Source organism: Bombus fervidus, chromosome 15 (genome assembly GCF_041682495.2).
Source record: "Bombus fervidus isolate BK054 chromosome 15, iyBomFerv1, whole genome shotgun sequence".
In the NCBI taxonomy this organism is placed as follows: Eukaryota; Metazoa; Arthropoda; class Insecta; order Hymenoptera; family Apidae; genus Bombus; species Bombus fervidus.
The window spans coordinates 6,603,921-6,621,238 of NC_091531.1; the positions used below are offsets into that span (position 1 = coordinate 6,603,921).

The 17,318-nt window shown below is 38.2% G+C and overlaps 1 protein-coding gene across 3 annotated transcripts in view; it reads right to left on the reverse strand.

The window, feature by feature from the left end:
- Positions 1 to 17,253, reverse strand: part of Pmca (plasma membrane calcium-transporting ATPase 3) — a 94,020-nt gene extending 76,767 nt beyond the window's left edge. Inside the window, exons 1-2 of one of the 3 annotated variants that reach the window (XM_072017852.1) lie at positions 11,501 to 11,681; positions 8,802 to 9,156 (exon numbers count right to left, since the gene is read on the reverse strand). The gene's annotated coding sequence lies outside the window, so the exon portion shown is untranslated. Of the gene's footprint in view, positions 1 to 4,017; positions 4,674 to 8,801; positions 9,157 to 11,500; positions 11,682 to 17,056 lie in introns of those variants that run through there. The other 2 variants (XM_072017853.1, XM_072017856.1) reach the window with 2 other exon arrangements.
- Positions 17,254 to 17,318: the final 65 nt, after the last annotated feature.

A 17,318-nucleotide genomic window follows, 5' to 3' on the forward strand; every position in this document is an offset into this window, starting at 1 on the left:
ACATATTAGGTTAGGTTCACATGAAACATTTAATGGAAGCAATTTCCACATAATTCAATGCACTTTCTCGACGCTTATTTAGTTTCGTTATTCCGAATTTATAAAAATTACCAGTTCTAGAATTCAACGATTCTTAGGATGGAACCGTTATAGTTTTTTTTTAAACAATTTATGCGTTAAAGATCTTCTAGATGGAACAGAAAAAATCATTAGGCCGCCTCGAATGCTAAATTTGTTTCCAGAAATTTCCATCCTCCTTTTTTCAAATTGAAATTCATCTAACAAAGTCACATGAATATTTTGATTGCTCATTTATACCAAATTTCATCGTTAATGCAAAACTCAGATGACATAGAATCGCCAAATTGAAACTTGGAAGAATCCACATTTCGTATGTGCCAATTTAATGGAAGCTATAAGATATTTAACGTAAAGATATTTATACAATCAATTATTTATTGTATTAATAAATTTCAATATTCCGGTAGAATTATCTGTAGCAGTTATTACGTGTTTAAGGTGGCTATTCATGCTGTATAATAATTTTGTACAACATATATATTTGCAATAAATATCTTATATAATAATATTGCAATATGTTTCGTATATTAAATTTGTAACAAATTCGCAATAATATACACTTCCAAATTGTTTCCAAATCTGACTAGTAACCTACTAAAAGTAATCAGTAAAGTAGTATTTTACTGTACTGTTAATGAAACTTCAAAATGTTGTATATAAAACATATTAGTTGAATCTTGGAAGACGCACGTAATTGAGAATGAACAGAAAAAGGGTAAGAAAGTTTTTTCAATCGAAGGTGTACGCGAACGATAACCAGAACAATGTATTCCAAGAGACCGGATGTCTAAACATTAAACACAGGATTCCGATGATTTACGGCAATCAAGAAACTTGGCAGACGGTCACGTTAAGCGTCTGCGCCGGTGAAGAGTGCCAAAGTACCGACAGACTAGACGTCGAGTCGACGTACATCAATCCTTTTGGCATCGATTGACCAATATTTTTCCATTAATAGCGTTCCCGAATTTTTAGACGATGTTTTTCATTGACCTCTCGAGGGGAACCATTCCTGTCGATAAAACAGTAACTTTCCTACTATATCGGGCGAAAACATAACACAAATAACGTATGAGAAGTATTCCTGCTGAAATTAATATCCGTGAGATTCTTGAAAAGCAATTTCGAATTAATTAAAAATTAATTATCTTCGTGAATATCAGCTAGCCTTAGGAATCGATAATTAATTTAACAAAATTAATAACGTATAGGTTAGGTTATGTTTGGAAGAAAATTCAACAGCTTGGAATATTTAAAAAATGTCAAAATAGAAGATAAACATATCGTGAATATTTCTGTAAATTCCTACTATTACGAACATAACTGAATATCATAACGAGTACACTGTAGATTTTTATAAACGTAATTAAACAAACGGAATCTCAGCAGAGATTCGTTTCATCCACTGAATATCTCAATAAGTACCGTACTTTGGATATTTCATATATTTTTGCGTTTCTGCATTTTTAAATTTCCTACAAATGCATAATTGTATAGATGAATGTGTATATTATATTATATACTGTAATTATAAATTAACACTCGTGTGACGCTAGTGTCGCTTCATATAATGTTAAGACAAGATTTGTTCATCCAATATTATCATGCTTGAAATATGTTATTGATTATAGTGGTAGAGCGGTGTGATAACCTAAAAATACTAAAGTAGTGGAGCCTTAGCCATTATTAAAGTGTATTATGGTATTAAGCTAGGTTTAAGTATGTGTTGCTTGGTTACGACTATGTATGTTTTATCTCCTTGCATTATCCAGAAACGCGATTCCCCGATGGCTTGAAGCAACGTATTAGCTTCTGTTCAATTATTTCGAAACATTACGAGTCACGTTATCAAACACTCACGACTTCGTTAGCGAAAAATTTTCATCACGTTCGGCGACGACCTTTTCTCTAATGATCACTGATCACGAACGCTTCCCGCCACTGTGAATCATCGTATTTGCTATTCCGGATGACTCCGACTTCGCTGTTTGTCTGCTGGAATTTCAAACACGGCATCTCTGTTTCTCTATCTCTTCCTCGCTATCATAGATGGAGCATTGTAAATTTCAAGATATCATTCGTATCTCTTGATTTCTTAAACTTACGAATTTCAATTTCGAAATAAAAAACTTGAGATAAATTTTATAGGAAATCTAACATTATTATTATACAATTAAGAATTTTGTAAAATTCCGAAATTATTACATTTAAATTGAAAAATATTTTCGAAAGTTAACGATGAAAATTTGATATTTAAGATAAGATATTTTAGGATATCGAAACATTAGAAATTCAGCTTTTTAATTTAGAAATGTTGAAAACTTCAACGTTCGATCTTGAAAGTTTATAAACTCAAATTTGAAAATTGAAATTGTCAGGAAATTCTCAGAAATTAGAAAATTTAAATTGACCATGTCGAAAGCTTAAAAGCTTAAATGAAAAGAATTTCAAGAACGTAAACGACATTGCGAGTTGCATATTTGCAAATGTTTCTATTTTCCCTATTTCCCTAGCTTCTATGTTTCCAAACTGAGACTCTGAAACGTTCAAATTGCTCAAACTCCATGTTCTCAGGCTAAATGCGTTGAAAAAAAAAAAAAAAAAAAAAAAAAAACGACTAGTTACCCTAGTTCCCCTAGCTTATAATCGAGAGATCTCGAGCGCAAGAATGCCCGGGATGTTTCGTGGAAAATAATTCCCGCGACGTCGTCTTTGACCCATTTGCCGGGGCGCGCGGTGGTGGAGGGGAAGCTTTTACGATGGCAGGGATTTAAAGGCGAGGAAATATGAAAAATAGAAGGTCTCGGTACACGACGATAACTGTCGCTGCCACGCGCAAACTTACGAACAGAAAAGTTTTGGATAAGAGCAAGACTCCTCTCTGTTGCTGATATATACGCCCACCTCCCTCCCTCCCCTTTCCCCCTCCTTTCTGTACAAAAGTGGCTTACAGCCAAAGCGAGAACGATATTTCATTCCGATGGAATCTCGAAACTTTCGAACCATTTGCCTTGGAAGCCCGAGACACGGCTGTATTGTGCGTCTGTACATTAAACAGACAATGTTTCGATTGCCCCATAAACGTCTCCCGCCAACTACAATACCAAAAAATTACTAAAAACCATTTTACGATTTAAGTTAATGAAAGTAGTACGGTTAGAAAAGAAACAAAGTTCGAGATATACGTAGTTATTCGGTAACTGTGTATACTGAGAAATAAGTTGAGATATTTGGGTGAGGTGGATAGGATTATCGTAACTAAAAATTCCCTAGGGGCTCTACGCTATCTCTCTCACGGAATTATTAATCCTTTCACGGTGTAACCCCGCGCTATATAGTATTGTGAATTTTGTAGTTTGATTTTGTAGGTTAATTATAATGCAATTTTTAATTTTCATCTTTTCTATATGATATGAAAGTGGAATAATCACAAGAACAAAGAAATAATAATGATTATACTTCATTGCAAATCATTCATTTCGATCTTTTCATTTCATTACACTGCCAAAAGGATAAAAGTATTCGATGGGTCTTACATAGGTCACCATGGATCTTCTGATTTATATATATATATATAAGACAAGTGGCGCGTGTGTCGGCTACTGTAGCAAGTACACGTGGCTTAGCTTAAGCTATACGAGAATAACGTAGAATTCATTTACTGTTCCTAACTTCTTTGGTATATATTTTGAAGATTAACTGAATCAAACTCAAAAAATATTTCTGTTTCTATGAAGTAAAAAAAAAAAAAAGAAAAGAAATAGAATTTGACGCTCTCTTAATACAGTAATAAGAAGTACATTAGTTTTTTTCTCCAAATGATTTCTTGTCCTAGTGACAAGATGAAAATTAAACTGTATGATTATCAAACACGTATGTAAAAAAGAAACCAAGCAATATATCTAGTATAACTGAAATCTGTATAACTAAAAATACCTTAATTTCGAAGGATAGCCCGAGAGATGCTGCAACCGATGGAAAAGTCACCAGGAAATAACCTCGATCTGATCTCACTCGCGCCACACTTCGGAAAGCCACCAAAATTCGTTTCTTTAGAACGGCTTAATAAACCAGTTACAGTCCGCGCGTACACGCACAGTTTCCAAAAAAGCGTTTCCAGGGAAACGAGCCCGCTAGCCTGACGTTAAAATAACCGCGGCGTCCTCTGTTAACAGGAAAACAACGGTATATCCGTCGTCGTTTATAGGCTCGCGGAAGAGAAGAGAAAAAGCATCTCGGAGGTTAGCAACGATGCATATTGGCCAGCGGCAAAGTTTCGCCTCGAAAAAGTTAATCGACGGGCCGCTGATTTATTTCTGGCCGCCGCGCACGCTCGACCAGTTTCACACACGTGTCTAGTTATTTTTAATCCACTATGATGCGTACCAGCCACACGGAATAGACGGAGACGGGCTAGCGTCTGCGGCGCGACGAGGACTACACACATAACAGCACACTTCCTGGTCAAATTTTCGTATATATCACGGGTCGATAAATTGTCGGCACGTGGCAGTCTCGATGTCTCTCCGGCGATTACTATCGAGCACCAGTGGCCAGACACACGAACACGAAACCATCTTTTATCTCGCTACGCTGCACGATTATAGCCTACGGAGAAACGTTATGGAATGACCGGTGACGGTCACGAAGTTACATACCGCGCATGCGTGCCGCGCATACTTATTCGCGATTTCCATTCGAAACATTATTCTGCCGCGATTGGATTTTTTTTTAAAATCGATAAATTTTTAGAACGCAATCTGATAATTTGGTAATTTATTACGAGGCAACTTTTCTTCATATTAATTATAATATGACCTAAGAAGATAACCCTCCGTGCAGATTAAGAATGGTTGTATACACAAAGTTCTATTTTTCGATACGTAAGTGTAAATTTCCAATGGAACAGAGAAAGCTAAGTCTCGTATATCATACGATATCAGTTACGATAAATGTAAAAACTCTTACTTTAACTTAAAAATGGTTGCATATATAGAATCCTACTTTTCGATATGTAAGCGTAGAATTTGCAATGGAATAACAAAAGTTGAATCTGGATTACGATATCTTGTCCGTCCTCCGAGACACGTTTGTTTCAACGAAACCTACATGTCCGTTGGAATCAAATCGAACTACGGTAAGTCATAAAGGGCTGGTGGGTAGGAAAGTTGCAACGGAATCGACAGTAAGTTTTCCTCAAGGGAATTGTGCCCGCCTGCAATAAAATCACTGGACGAAAAGAGCCAAAAGTGGGAGGAGTAGCACAATTTATATTACTTGCAAAAAAAGCATTTTATCGTCTCGTCCTAACCTAAAAAGATTAATTCGTGGAACAATAAAGTAGCCCAAAATTACAAGCCAATATTCTCTCTGCGAGTCACGATTGTGACGCAGCATTTTTATGACTTCTTTCAGAAAAAACATCGTTCACGAGAAACTGTAAATTTCCCAAAAATTCTTCTTTTCATCTCAAAGCAATACAAATAAAGAATAAGATATTTGAACGAAAAAAAAACTAGGGTTGGTTTTATTTTCCTCGACGACTACATCCTGTATACATTTTCCCCTCGGTTCCCTATCAAGAATCACATTCGATACACACAACCACTTAATTCTTTCCACATATATACCTCCGTCTGTAATATAGGTCGATAGGTCGATATACTCATGGCTACAACTTAACCTTTCATCGGAAAGACATACGAAACTGTAGCAGACTATCAACCTGCCCGTAAAACAACTTCTTCCCTATTTATCCTATAAATATCCACCCGCGCATAGGTTCGCCTTTAACCATCTCGAAAATCTCGAAAAGCGCGGATGATAACCTACATACTCAACTTGCTCGGCATCTGTGTGATCCATACTAAACTTTCTATTCAACCAGCTAATAGTTTCAACAGATATAAAACAAATGTACCATTGGTGGTACACATGGTTTTAGTTAAAAATAACATCAAATTTAATGTATCAAAGAGATCCTTAAATAATGATTAATGGAAACCAGCATTGCTATATCTCTATTTCTGTACCGGAGATTTCGAGTTTAACAAAAATCACTAGATTTTGATTTTAGTAAAGATATCTGTAAGTTGGCATGATGAGCTAATAAGAAATTTTTGGACGATGATTAACCAACAGTGGTCAGCATTGTCCTCTTAGTACTATTACAGAAAATTCAGGTTTCAACAAAAATCACTAGATCTTGATTTCAGTAAAAGTATTTCTGATGAATACAAAAAACAAGTAAATAAGAAATATTTTATTTACATTTCTCTTAAAAATATATCAAACAGCGACATCTACCTAAAATATTTATTCTCAGAGATTTGCCGGCTGGTCTCTTAAGACACCTTTTCCCCTCACGGGAGTTTCCCTGGAACCTAAACGTCATTTGCACGAAATTGCTTTGAAAGAAACTCAACCATTGTTTTCCTTCAAACAACTTCGCTTTTATTACGACCTCCAAATTCTAATTCACAATTCCCTAGATCTTCCATCGTAATAAAGTGGTAATCCTGGCGATACGTAAATCCGTAGTAAACACCGTAAAAAGGTGTTAGAATGGTGCGCGATAAGACCAACCCTGAGCCAACCACCGAACACGACCGTCGTTTTCCCCACGTGCGTAATTAGTTTTGACGGGCTATCGATCGCGGCCGGTTTCGTCAGCGTCGCGAGTAAGTGTCAAAGGTTGAGTACACTTCCTTGCAAGTGAGTCTAGGTCAGCCGTATTGGGTCGATACTATGAAAGCAGGACAAAACGAGGACAGAAAGCTGGCGTGTGCTAGAGAGGGAGAGAGAGAGAGAGAGAGAGAGAGAGAGAGAGAGAGAGAGAGAGAGAGAAAACGAGCCTTCGATGTATTTCAGGACAAAGCGAATCGGGGAGAGCAAAGGCGTGCGCCCGTGGCAACGTGGTGGGGATAGCCAAGGGCTGGTACGAGTAGTGGGGGGTTGAGGAATTTTATGCACGATTATTTCAACGAGAATGGCTGAGTTAAAGGGACGGAGACTACTCGGGTCTGACTAATCGCGACCCTTTCTACTGTACACAAGATCAGACCGGCCCCGGACTCTGCAAAACTGTTATCAATCCTCTGATTCATCGGGTCTACTATTAAACCCGTGCATATTATATACAACGACTCATTCGAAAACGTACCAGGCGTACCATTAGTGTGTACCAGGGTCTCAATAATTCGTGCTTACATTCGAGCCGAGGTTTGTGTAACTCGAGATCGTGTTCTGAGAAAATAAATATTTCCAGCGTAGCACGGTGGAAACGTCGTAACAACGAAAAACGACAAACTACGGGATCGCGCGCGTACATACACGTACACCGTGTGCACATGGACAGGATTACCTCACCAGCTCTCCCAGTGTGTAATTCGAGCCTGCTTCGATTCCGTTTAACTCGAATCAACGAGAACAGCGTGTAACAATGTTTCCTCTCCTTACGTAACCTAACAGAATTTGACTAAATATCGCTGTACATAATCTCAGAATCCAAATAACCTTCGAATCTAGGGATCCATAATCCAAGTGTATCAACGTTTATTCCCTAACGGCATAATGCATTTAGCATAGTATGTCGGTACATCGAAAGAATTTCAGGTGTCGTATATGCATAGAATAACGAAAGAAGCATCCGCAAGAAGCATCGTCGTAGCGTACGTTTAAACGGACAAACTTGAAAGCGTCAGGTTATTCCATAAGAGCATACGAGGCATTATCGCGTCATTCACGTATACCTTGCTCTATGAAAGGGTGAAAGCCGAAGAAGAATAAGAAGAGAAGCGGAGGCAACAATGCTGCTGGAGAGGAATGCAGCGCGAGCAGAAGCTGCGCGTGATAATGCGCCTGCCCGATCCCGGGACAGACGAGGTGTAGAAAAGAGAGACCGTTTAGAAGGACGGCGAGTCTGGGCGTCTCTGTCGATCGCACGCGGGCTCTGGCAGGCTGGCTGACACTCCCGAAATAATGTTCAACCGCGACCGGTGCAAAAATGGGAGGGGCGAGAGGAGCGGCGTAGGGGCGGTCGCGTCGGAGTGGGAGAAGGTTGTAGCGTGAGAGAGCCGCGCGCCGGGGGTAGGTAGGTCGAGGAAGAAGGAGAAGAGGAACCAAGAGGAAGGAACGAAGGACGGATCGAGCGAACGGACGGACGAACGGTTACATAATTTTCGTAATGTCACTATTGTGCGGCGATCCGTGCACATGCGATCCGGTCCAGACGACGGATGTGTCTTGCGGCACAGGGGAGGAAGTTCAGCTGCAAATTTGAGGTTAGGAAAAAAGGTTAAGGGATATATATATATATATATATATATATACGTATATATATATATATACACAACTGATGTATTAGAAACGGGTGTTTGAGAACGAGCTAAAGTAAAAGAAATATAAAGATTAAGAAGATAAGCGTGTAGTATATGAGAATCAGTGTATACGTAGAATATAAAGAGACATAAGGGAGAAGGATTTTATACGATCGTGAGTAGAAATATACGATCCGATGGTTCGTACACGTGTGTCTATGTGCAGCAGAAGAGACACACGAGCACGAAGTACGGGTGGATTCGGAGGGGTGGTGAGATGGCACCAGCCTGCGGAGGAGATGGTATTGGGTGGGCACACATAGACGAAAGGGAGGCGGGGCAGGGGAGCGGCTGTTTGCGGAATGGCGAATCAATCGGTTGAGGGTTCGGGGCAATACTCACCGCGCGCTGATGGTCTGCAAGATGTCTCGGTGTCTCGTCGAGGTGGCAAGAGAGAGAAATTTGATGTCACATACGCCGCTTCATCAGGCCACTGCGCGCCGTTTATACCACTCTGCCTTTAGCGCTTGGCGCTTGCTACTAAAAATATACTCACTTGCCGTGTATTCCCCCGCTTCACGTCTTGTACCGTGACCGACACATTTATTCGCGCGTTTCGAAGCACTCGTATACTTGCAACCACGAACAAACGGATCGCTCGATTACCCTGGATCGTGTCACGGACGCCCGCTCGTTGCCGTGTGTTGCTGGCTGCCGCCGCTTGTCGCCGCTGCTGCACGCCGAGGACGACGAAAGACTGCCAAGAGGAACCAAGAAAAAAAAAAGAAAGACGGTCCTCGAGTCTCCCTCTCTCACATGTATTACACACGCAGCTCTTTCTTTCTTTCTTGATGGGCAGAAATTGGACCAAAGAAAAGTTTGGAAAAGAAAGAAAAGAAAAAAGTGGAGAAAGGGAGAACAGAAAAATGTAAACGAAGAGACTTCGAGGGGGAGACAGACAGAGAAGCGAGAAGAAACAGCAGCCTCTCGTAGGTTTCGCGCGGCGCGACCCACCAGACACGAGACCCCGCGCGACGCACGAAAATACACGCGCAGCCCCCGGAGAGCTTTCCTCCTCTGATTCGAAGCACGAGAAAACGCGTACCGAGTAATCCAGCCGACACACCGGTCAAAATCTCTGACACACTCTAACACATAGAGAAGAACCAGGGAACGGGCGTAAAAGGGGGGGGATAGGTTTCAGGGGAGTATACGGTAATTGTAAGTGTATATATACGTGTACATGTACGTATGTATATGTATGTCGTAACGGGGAAGAAAAAGGGGGAATATATCAAGGGGAATACGGAGAGTTTTGACGGACAGGAAAAGAGAGAACGAAAAGAAAGGACGGTTCCGAACGGTTTGAGAACGGGCAAGAACGAGGGAACGCGTAAGAATGTAGCACAGAGAGCCGACGTCTACGAGGAGAAACGCACGGGAAGAAACCGAGGAGAGGACGAAATCGCTACTTCTTACTCTTTCTCCGCGAGGCGCCGCGTCGCGACGCGCCGCGCATGCACTACTATGCCGACGACCGTTGGAAAATCACTTCTCCCTCCGCCACCCCCTTCCCTGGACACCCCTCCTCTTTTCTCCTCGTTGTGCGTCTCCGCTGTGACACGGAGAACACCTATAACCTTAGGCACACTCGGTTTATCGCGTCTCTACGGTACAGGTGATTTTTGTATCTTTATAAAAAAAAGGGGTGTTTTCGGGGTCTTTTTCTTCCCCCCCCCCCCCAAATATTGTAATACTTCTGCACTCGTAATATAGTAAAGTCTGGATAAGTGCTCGAAACCCGAGACTCGCGTTAACCATTTAGAATACGGTTATAATGGATACGTATTTGGACGAATCAACATTCTGACGAACTCAATACGTCACAGTAATCAAACATATATATATATCAATTTTTATGAGCGTATGCATCGCATAGTCATCTTCGGATGACTTCTCCTATTCGTCAGAATCACCAGTTTATTCGAACAAGGATCCACTATAACTACTAGAGCTTTATCCAGCACAGCTATAGACATTGGTTGGGGCCGAACGTTGAAAGAGCTTCGAGAGTGGTGGCGACATAAACTATAGGAAGCGTAGACCGTGGACGCGATGTTTAAAAAATGGGCCCCATTGAAAGAGACTTCGTACGTCTGTTTCTTTTAACGAGGACCACGCTCTTCGTAGCACCCGCGTTCTATATTTCTTATGTCTATGGCTGGGCATGACAATCGGGCACTTACGGCATAGATCGTGCCGAGCACTTATCCAGACTTTACTGTATACTATTATCGTCGATACGCGTGTCTTTCCATCCTGCTTCGTTAATCACGAGACAAGAAGAGGAGAGAGAGAGAGAGAAATTGAAAGTAAAAGAAAGAAAATGAAAATATATAAATGTTTCTTGTTCGAAGCTATCACTTGAAATATTCGATACCGGTACAAATTACAGATATCCACCGAAATACAGGTCGATGTCTTTCCCTTTGTGCCGTTTCTCATACAGGCTGGTCGGGTCAGACGTATCGCGTGTTATCAGCGGACAGCGAGCCACACAACGTCCGCGCATGGACGAGCCTCGTTTGCGTGCGCGCGCACGCGAGCGTGTCTTCCGTTTTGCGAGTATGTCGCTGGCCTCGTGTGTCCGTTCGTTCCCGCAAGGCCTGTATTATCGAGATACAATTCCTCTTTCTCTCTCGTCCTCTCCCTGTATGCTATATACAGTCGGAGACAAAAATAAGCGGACAGATAGTGGAAGTAGATAGACATCGATAAAGTTTAATCCAACTAATACCAGTGCTACGTTATATTCTTAAGTTTTATTAATCAATCGAAATTATGATTTACATCTTACATGTAAACAAGCTGTATTTAACAAAACTTCATCGATACCTATTTTCACTACCTAACCACTTATCTTTGTCACCAACTGTACATACGTATTACGTATTCGATTATTCTGTGCTAAATGTGTGTCAAAATTTCTCTCTACTTCTGTGTACGTATGTCTGGCTTGCTTTCGGTGTCCATAGGCGCGTGTAATGTTACTTTCTTTTACTTTTAATAATAGTATATTTATTTGACGGTTGTGTACGTACGTGTGTTCTAACTGGGTATTACACGTCGATGTGTTGTGAGAAAAAGAGCAAGAGAGAAAGAGAAAATAGAAAGAGAAGAGAAGAAAAGACACGGATAGAGTGCGCGCGAGAGGCAGGGAGAGGCTGAAGGTCCTTCGTGCGCACGAATTCGGTGCAAGCCACTGCGCCCGATCTGCACGGCACTGCGGTCTCCGTTCGACTGTCATACCTACGCTGTCCGAAATGTCCCGAGTTTACGCGCATGCACACTCTGGCGCCCCGATCGCCCAACCCTCTAACATACTACCCCCGTTTTCTATCTCCTTCTTTTTGCTTCTTTGTCTTTGTACTATTTCCATTTTTCTACCTCCCTCCCACCCCCTTCCTTTCATTGTTATCATTCTCGTTAGAAAATTTTATTATCTAAGTAAAGCGTTTCTTTTTCCGTTAAAATTGTTTAATAAGATTTTAGAATAATGATCGTAGCTTCGTATAAAAGTAGCATGTATTTGCTTGACTTTTGTGGTATGGTCGTACAGGCGCGGATTAAGGGCGGCTATAGCCCTGGATCTTTCTACTCGAGGCAAATATCATACGAGTTATTTTACGACTCATTTTATAATAAAAACATCTAAAGATGCAATTATTTCTTAACAACGCATACCAAAAATTGTTAAATAGAATTTATCACAAAATTATAGTGCATATGTTATAACGAATAATTCACTCGCTAATCTTAAAAAAAAAAAAAGATTTAGAAATAAAGATAAGCCGACTATGTTTTAAAAAATTAATAATAAAAAATTTCGAAACACAACTTATCGCAAAATAAGTTCTGTTTCATATTTACGTAAATTTATTTCACTTTGATCGCGTCCCCTATTTTTCTACGAAGGAGACCTCCGCTGGGTCAATAGTCCCAGGCCTTAAAAACTTGAATCCGGCACTGCGTGTATGTATGTGTACTATGACCAGTCATACTTCGCTTCCACCCCTTCTTCCACCCTTTTGTTGGAACAGCCGAGCGCGCATACTCGAAGAAACATTAAAAAACTTAAAAATCTTCCGGTATAAGGAGGATCGTACGATTCACCTCCCAGATATTTCTTAATAACTCTTGATGCTTCTAGGGCGATCAGATTCGCGGAATTTTCACGCCAACCGAGAAAATACCGCGGAGATCGCACAATTAAGTTCTCCGAGTCCCTGACCCGTATATGTATGAACTCCTTATTCTACTTTTATCCAACCACTTTTCGAATATCTCTAACCTCATTCTTCTTTTTCCAACAATCACTTTTATGATACAATCGTGAACCTTGAGAGGTTATTCGATCCCATTTTCAGATGTAACGTGCAACGATTGAAAAACTTTTGTAGTTTTCGGAGAAATAGTTTTATGACGCGTTTGAAAGGTTACATGATCGCATTTCTAAATATAACGTGGAATGATAAATTTGAGAGGCGTTTTTTCGTTTTTCCGAAATTGATAGCTTTACGATACATTGACGAAAGGTTATTTGGTTCCATTTTCAGATATCGGTGGAACAACAAATTCGAAAGACTCTTCTGGTAATGTGGTGGAGGGATACAGTTGTTTTTGTAACGATGACCCATACGATAATTAGGAGCACCGATGCGTCATCCTAGATTCTTGAACTAGAGTTTCCTATTTCTCCAAAGGAATCAGCCGGTTCACCGCATTAAGAGCGGTGATCTTTGATTGCCTCTGCAGAACTCGTGCCGCGCATGTCCAACGAAGCTTCCAAAACCTCAAAATATTTTCTGCCAAGAAAAATTCATCAAACCCCCTTCCTCGCCGATATTTTCCGTTGCTACGGCGGAACGCGACTAACCATTTGATTATGCACTCTAGCTTGATAAATTATGGACATCCGTATCGTCCATCAAATTGATTTCGTAATAATATACAAGAAAAATAATCTAAACGGAAATTATAAATTAAAAAGAACGTCGTGTTTCTCTTGTTCGAATAATAAGATGAAATAGTAAAATATTTTTAAAATTGAATGTAAGAAACGAAGCTGAAAAGATGTTTACACGGAAAAATGCTACAATTCCTGAATGTAAATGAAAAATAACCAAAAATGATCGATATAATCCTCTTTTATTAATATTTCTTACGTAAATTAAAAACGAAGTTATTATCTTCTGTTTGAATAATAATATAAAATAATAAAATATTTTGAAGATTAAATGTAAGAAACAGACCTTAACATGGTGTTCATACGAAAAATTCTATAATTTCTGAATACAGATGAAAAATAACCTAAATGAAGAATAAGAGTTCCTTCTACTAATATCCGTTACGTAAATGGAAGCCGATGTTCCGCTTTTCTAGAATATTTCAGAGGTTAAACACGAAGAACGAGCCTAAAAAATGTTTATAACTAAGCATTCTATAAAAATGGTGATACGCTATCGCATAATTCCAGTTCAAACAGGTTTCTATCGAAATGATGTACTTTGACGTCACCCGTGTCGTTTAAACGTATACATCAAAATTGTGCTACCACTAATTTCGACGCGCGTACGGCTATGGTGGGATTAATTTTATTGCGGGGAATTAATACAATTAATTTTACTTTATCACCGACGATGAGTAACGAGACTGACGTCAAACGACTGAGACCCACAATTGGGGATACGTTCGTTTTCACTAAACAGGAAAAGCGTCAGTTTTTTATACCAGACGCAATCAATTAGTTTCTATATATTTTTCTCTCCCTCTTTGTCTATGTAATCAATGATAATCAAAAAGTCACGAGCTCTCCATCTGCCATGACATAACCTACTTAATACCACGTCTCACCAAAGGTAAAAGTGCGCGGAGATTCTGTCACAACAATTTATATAAGTACGTACGTATTGCCACCTAGTGAAAGGAATCTGAACTGTGATGTAGGTGCACCTACATCGGTCGATAATTAACCCGAGGGAGAGTGATCAAATAGTAATGAATTTGTATCCCTTCGGGCACTTAAAATTATAATACGGCAAATAATCATAACTTTAACTAAATGCAATTGAAATGTAAAAATTCAAACGCTATTTTAATGTTTAAACGCTTGAAGGAAAGTCGATATTTATATAGTATGTAAAAACACATGTTTTGTTCAAGTTGTTAATTAATAACGACAAAACACAACGAATTAAGGTAAGGCATTACAATGCAAATATTCCATGAAATGGGTTTCTAACTGTACAATTAACTTACTTCTAAAATGAGATGGAATGTATTGAATGTATTGCGGGCCACGGTGAACTTGATCCACAATTTTCACAACTTTCTCATCGAATTTGCCATAAATGACGATTTTTATATCTTAGGACTTCTAGAATGATGTTTCATTAGAATTTTAAGTACCTGAAGGGTTACGTCACTTTTTCATCGTTCTTCTTTGTTTCATTTACTAAATATTATGAAAACTATTCTGCCAGTCAGTTCACATTATCAATTATAAGCAGATCGTGATTTTTTATGCAAATTCATATTTCTATGAATATAATTAAGGAATAAATTTATAATTATTTAATAGAAAAAAAACAATTTTCTTTAATTGTTCTTTCTATTAAATATTGTAACAAGTATTACAGTGTGGATAAAAATTAGCATTATGTATAATTATGTACTTTCAAATTTCCCACAAGTGCATAAAAGTTCGCAGTCTATTTATCAGACGCCTCGTATACGATAAGATTTTTGATCGGAAAAAGAAATACGGGGAAATCACTTTACCGAAGCCCCATAACCCTCGGATCAAAGACGACATGCGTGATGAACGGGTGCTTAAAAATATATATAATTGAATATATAGAGAATAAAATGCAAAAAACGAATACATAAATAGCCTGATCTGCTAAGGGAAAAGAAACCCTACAACGGATGTGATTTCTCGATCATCAACAGCACGACGAACAACTATATGTATCGATGTAATTGTGTCAACTTTCCTCGGTTTGATAATAATACAAATTTAAATTGAAATTTATTTTGGGACATACCGAAATTGTAACTTTCTTTACAAAATATTATGGTAGTTTTTAACTATTCAAAAATACTAGTTTTATCGCACAGAGATTATTATTTGAAAAGTTATACGTATATAAAGTTTATGTATATACATACATACATAGCATATAAACTTAGCTATATAAAATGAGGTAGATAAAGTCACCATCACGATACAGTTCATTTATTCGCGATTCCTTCTTTACCATCAGACCGATTTTAAAATATTGACTTTCATGACCATGTGAGTTTATAAACATACAGGAACTGATTAATTTGTATAATTACATTGAGAATCTATACATGTATTCCTGAATGCAGGGCTTAATTGTGCCTTCCGGTTATATTAACATATTATATAAATAGTATTCATAATTATGCATTTATGACTTCACGAATCAGAACAACATTCGATTTTATAAGGATAATTGTAATGAACATAAAGTACGTTATTCTTGATAAAAAGAATTCAATACAGCAAGCAAACTAACCTTTCAAAATTTGTTTCAAAATTAAAAAAGAATAAAGGATATTTATATAAAAATTAATATTTGTAAAAATTTATATTAAAAAGATAATTTTGTAATGATATATGACTTTTATACGTATACATCGCGTAAAAACATTTCGGAAGAATTCACTAACAATTTCAAATATCTAGTCTCTAGTTTATATATACACTACCGTATACAAGTATTTGAACACTTCCAAATCATTGCAAATATATTAAATATACTTCAAATGAAGCTCTGTAATTAAAGTTTCATTTCCGATCTCGTTTCAAGTAACCATATATATAGCCTATATAAGCCAGTTAGTAGATATTGATAAAAACAATAATTGATATTAATTAGTGTAAATAAAAGAGCAATAATTGAAGGTGAATGAAAATTGCTTCTATGAAAACATCCAAGTTAAGTGACTTTAAGTGTCTATATTCTAAAAGTTTCTATATATTTTATATAGTGTCAACTATTTATTAGGGATAAATATAAAAGTTGATTGATGCAGGTATATCCCTTGTCTTAGTTTCAATTTAGTAAAACATTTGATCCTAGCTATGGTTGTTTTGGCTATGGCAAGCAGAATTAACAATAGAGAAATATTTTTCTACTAATAAGTGAAAATATAATAAAAATATCAATGTTTTGATTGGATTACATCAAGTGTATAAGTACCTATGCACGGTAGTGTACATAAAAGATTTTGCTGAAGTCATAAATGATTTTGATTAATTTGTGGAAGTTTGATTCTTAAGAAATTTAAGTTTAAAATTCGCGATACTCCTTTAACCGCCAAAAAGGCCGCGCGGGATAACATGTCAGGGCATGCACCATTTTGAACGAATACAAGTAAGGTTAAGATTCCAGATGTCAGTAAAAACAATCACAACTTAGAATTAATCTAAAATCTATGCAAGTAGTTCAGAAAAATTCAATATTGCAAGAGGTTATGTCTGTTAATAACAATTAAATTTATTATTTATGAAAACGTGATTATTCAAATTATATGGAAACAACATAGTCAGTGATAGCGTCACTCACCGATGACGTTCCAGGGCTCTTTCCATGGCCACAACATGCACTCTGCCGATGTTTCCGTAACGTCTTCCAGTATTTCCACACGACAGGAACAAATGTCGTCACTTCACACCAGTTTATTTATCGAAAACTGCAGAATTTTTCGACAAGAAAACGCAGAAACAAATAATAACAGTCACTTCTGGTACCGCGCGTAAACTGAAGCTAAAGCCTATTAGGCTGCGCAGTAATTGAAAAGTCTGCTATTGCGCAGTTAGTAACAGGG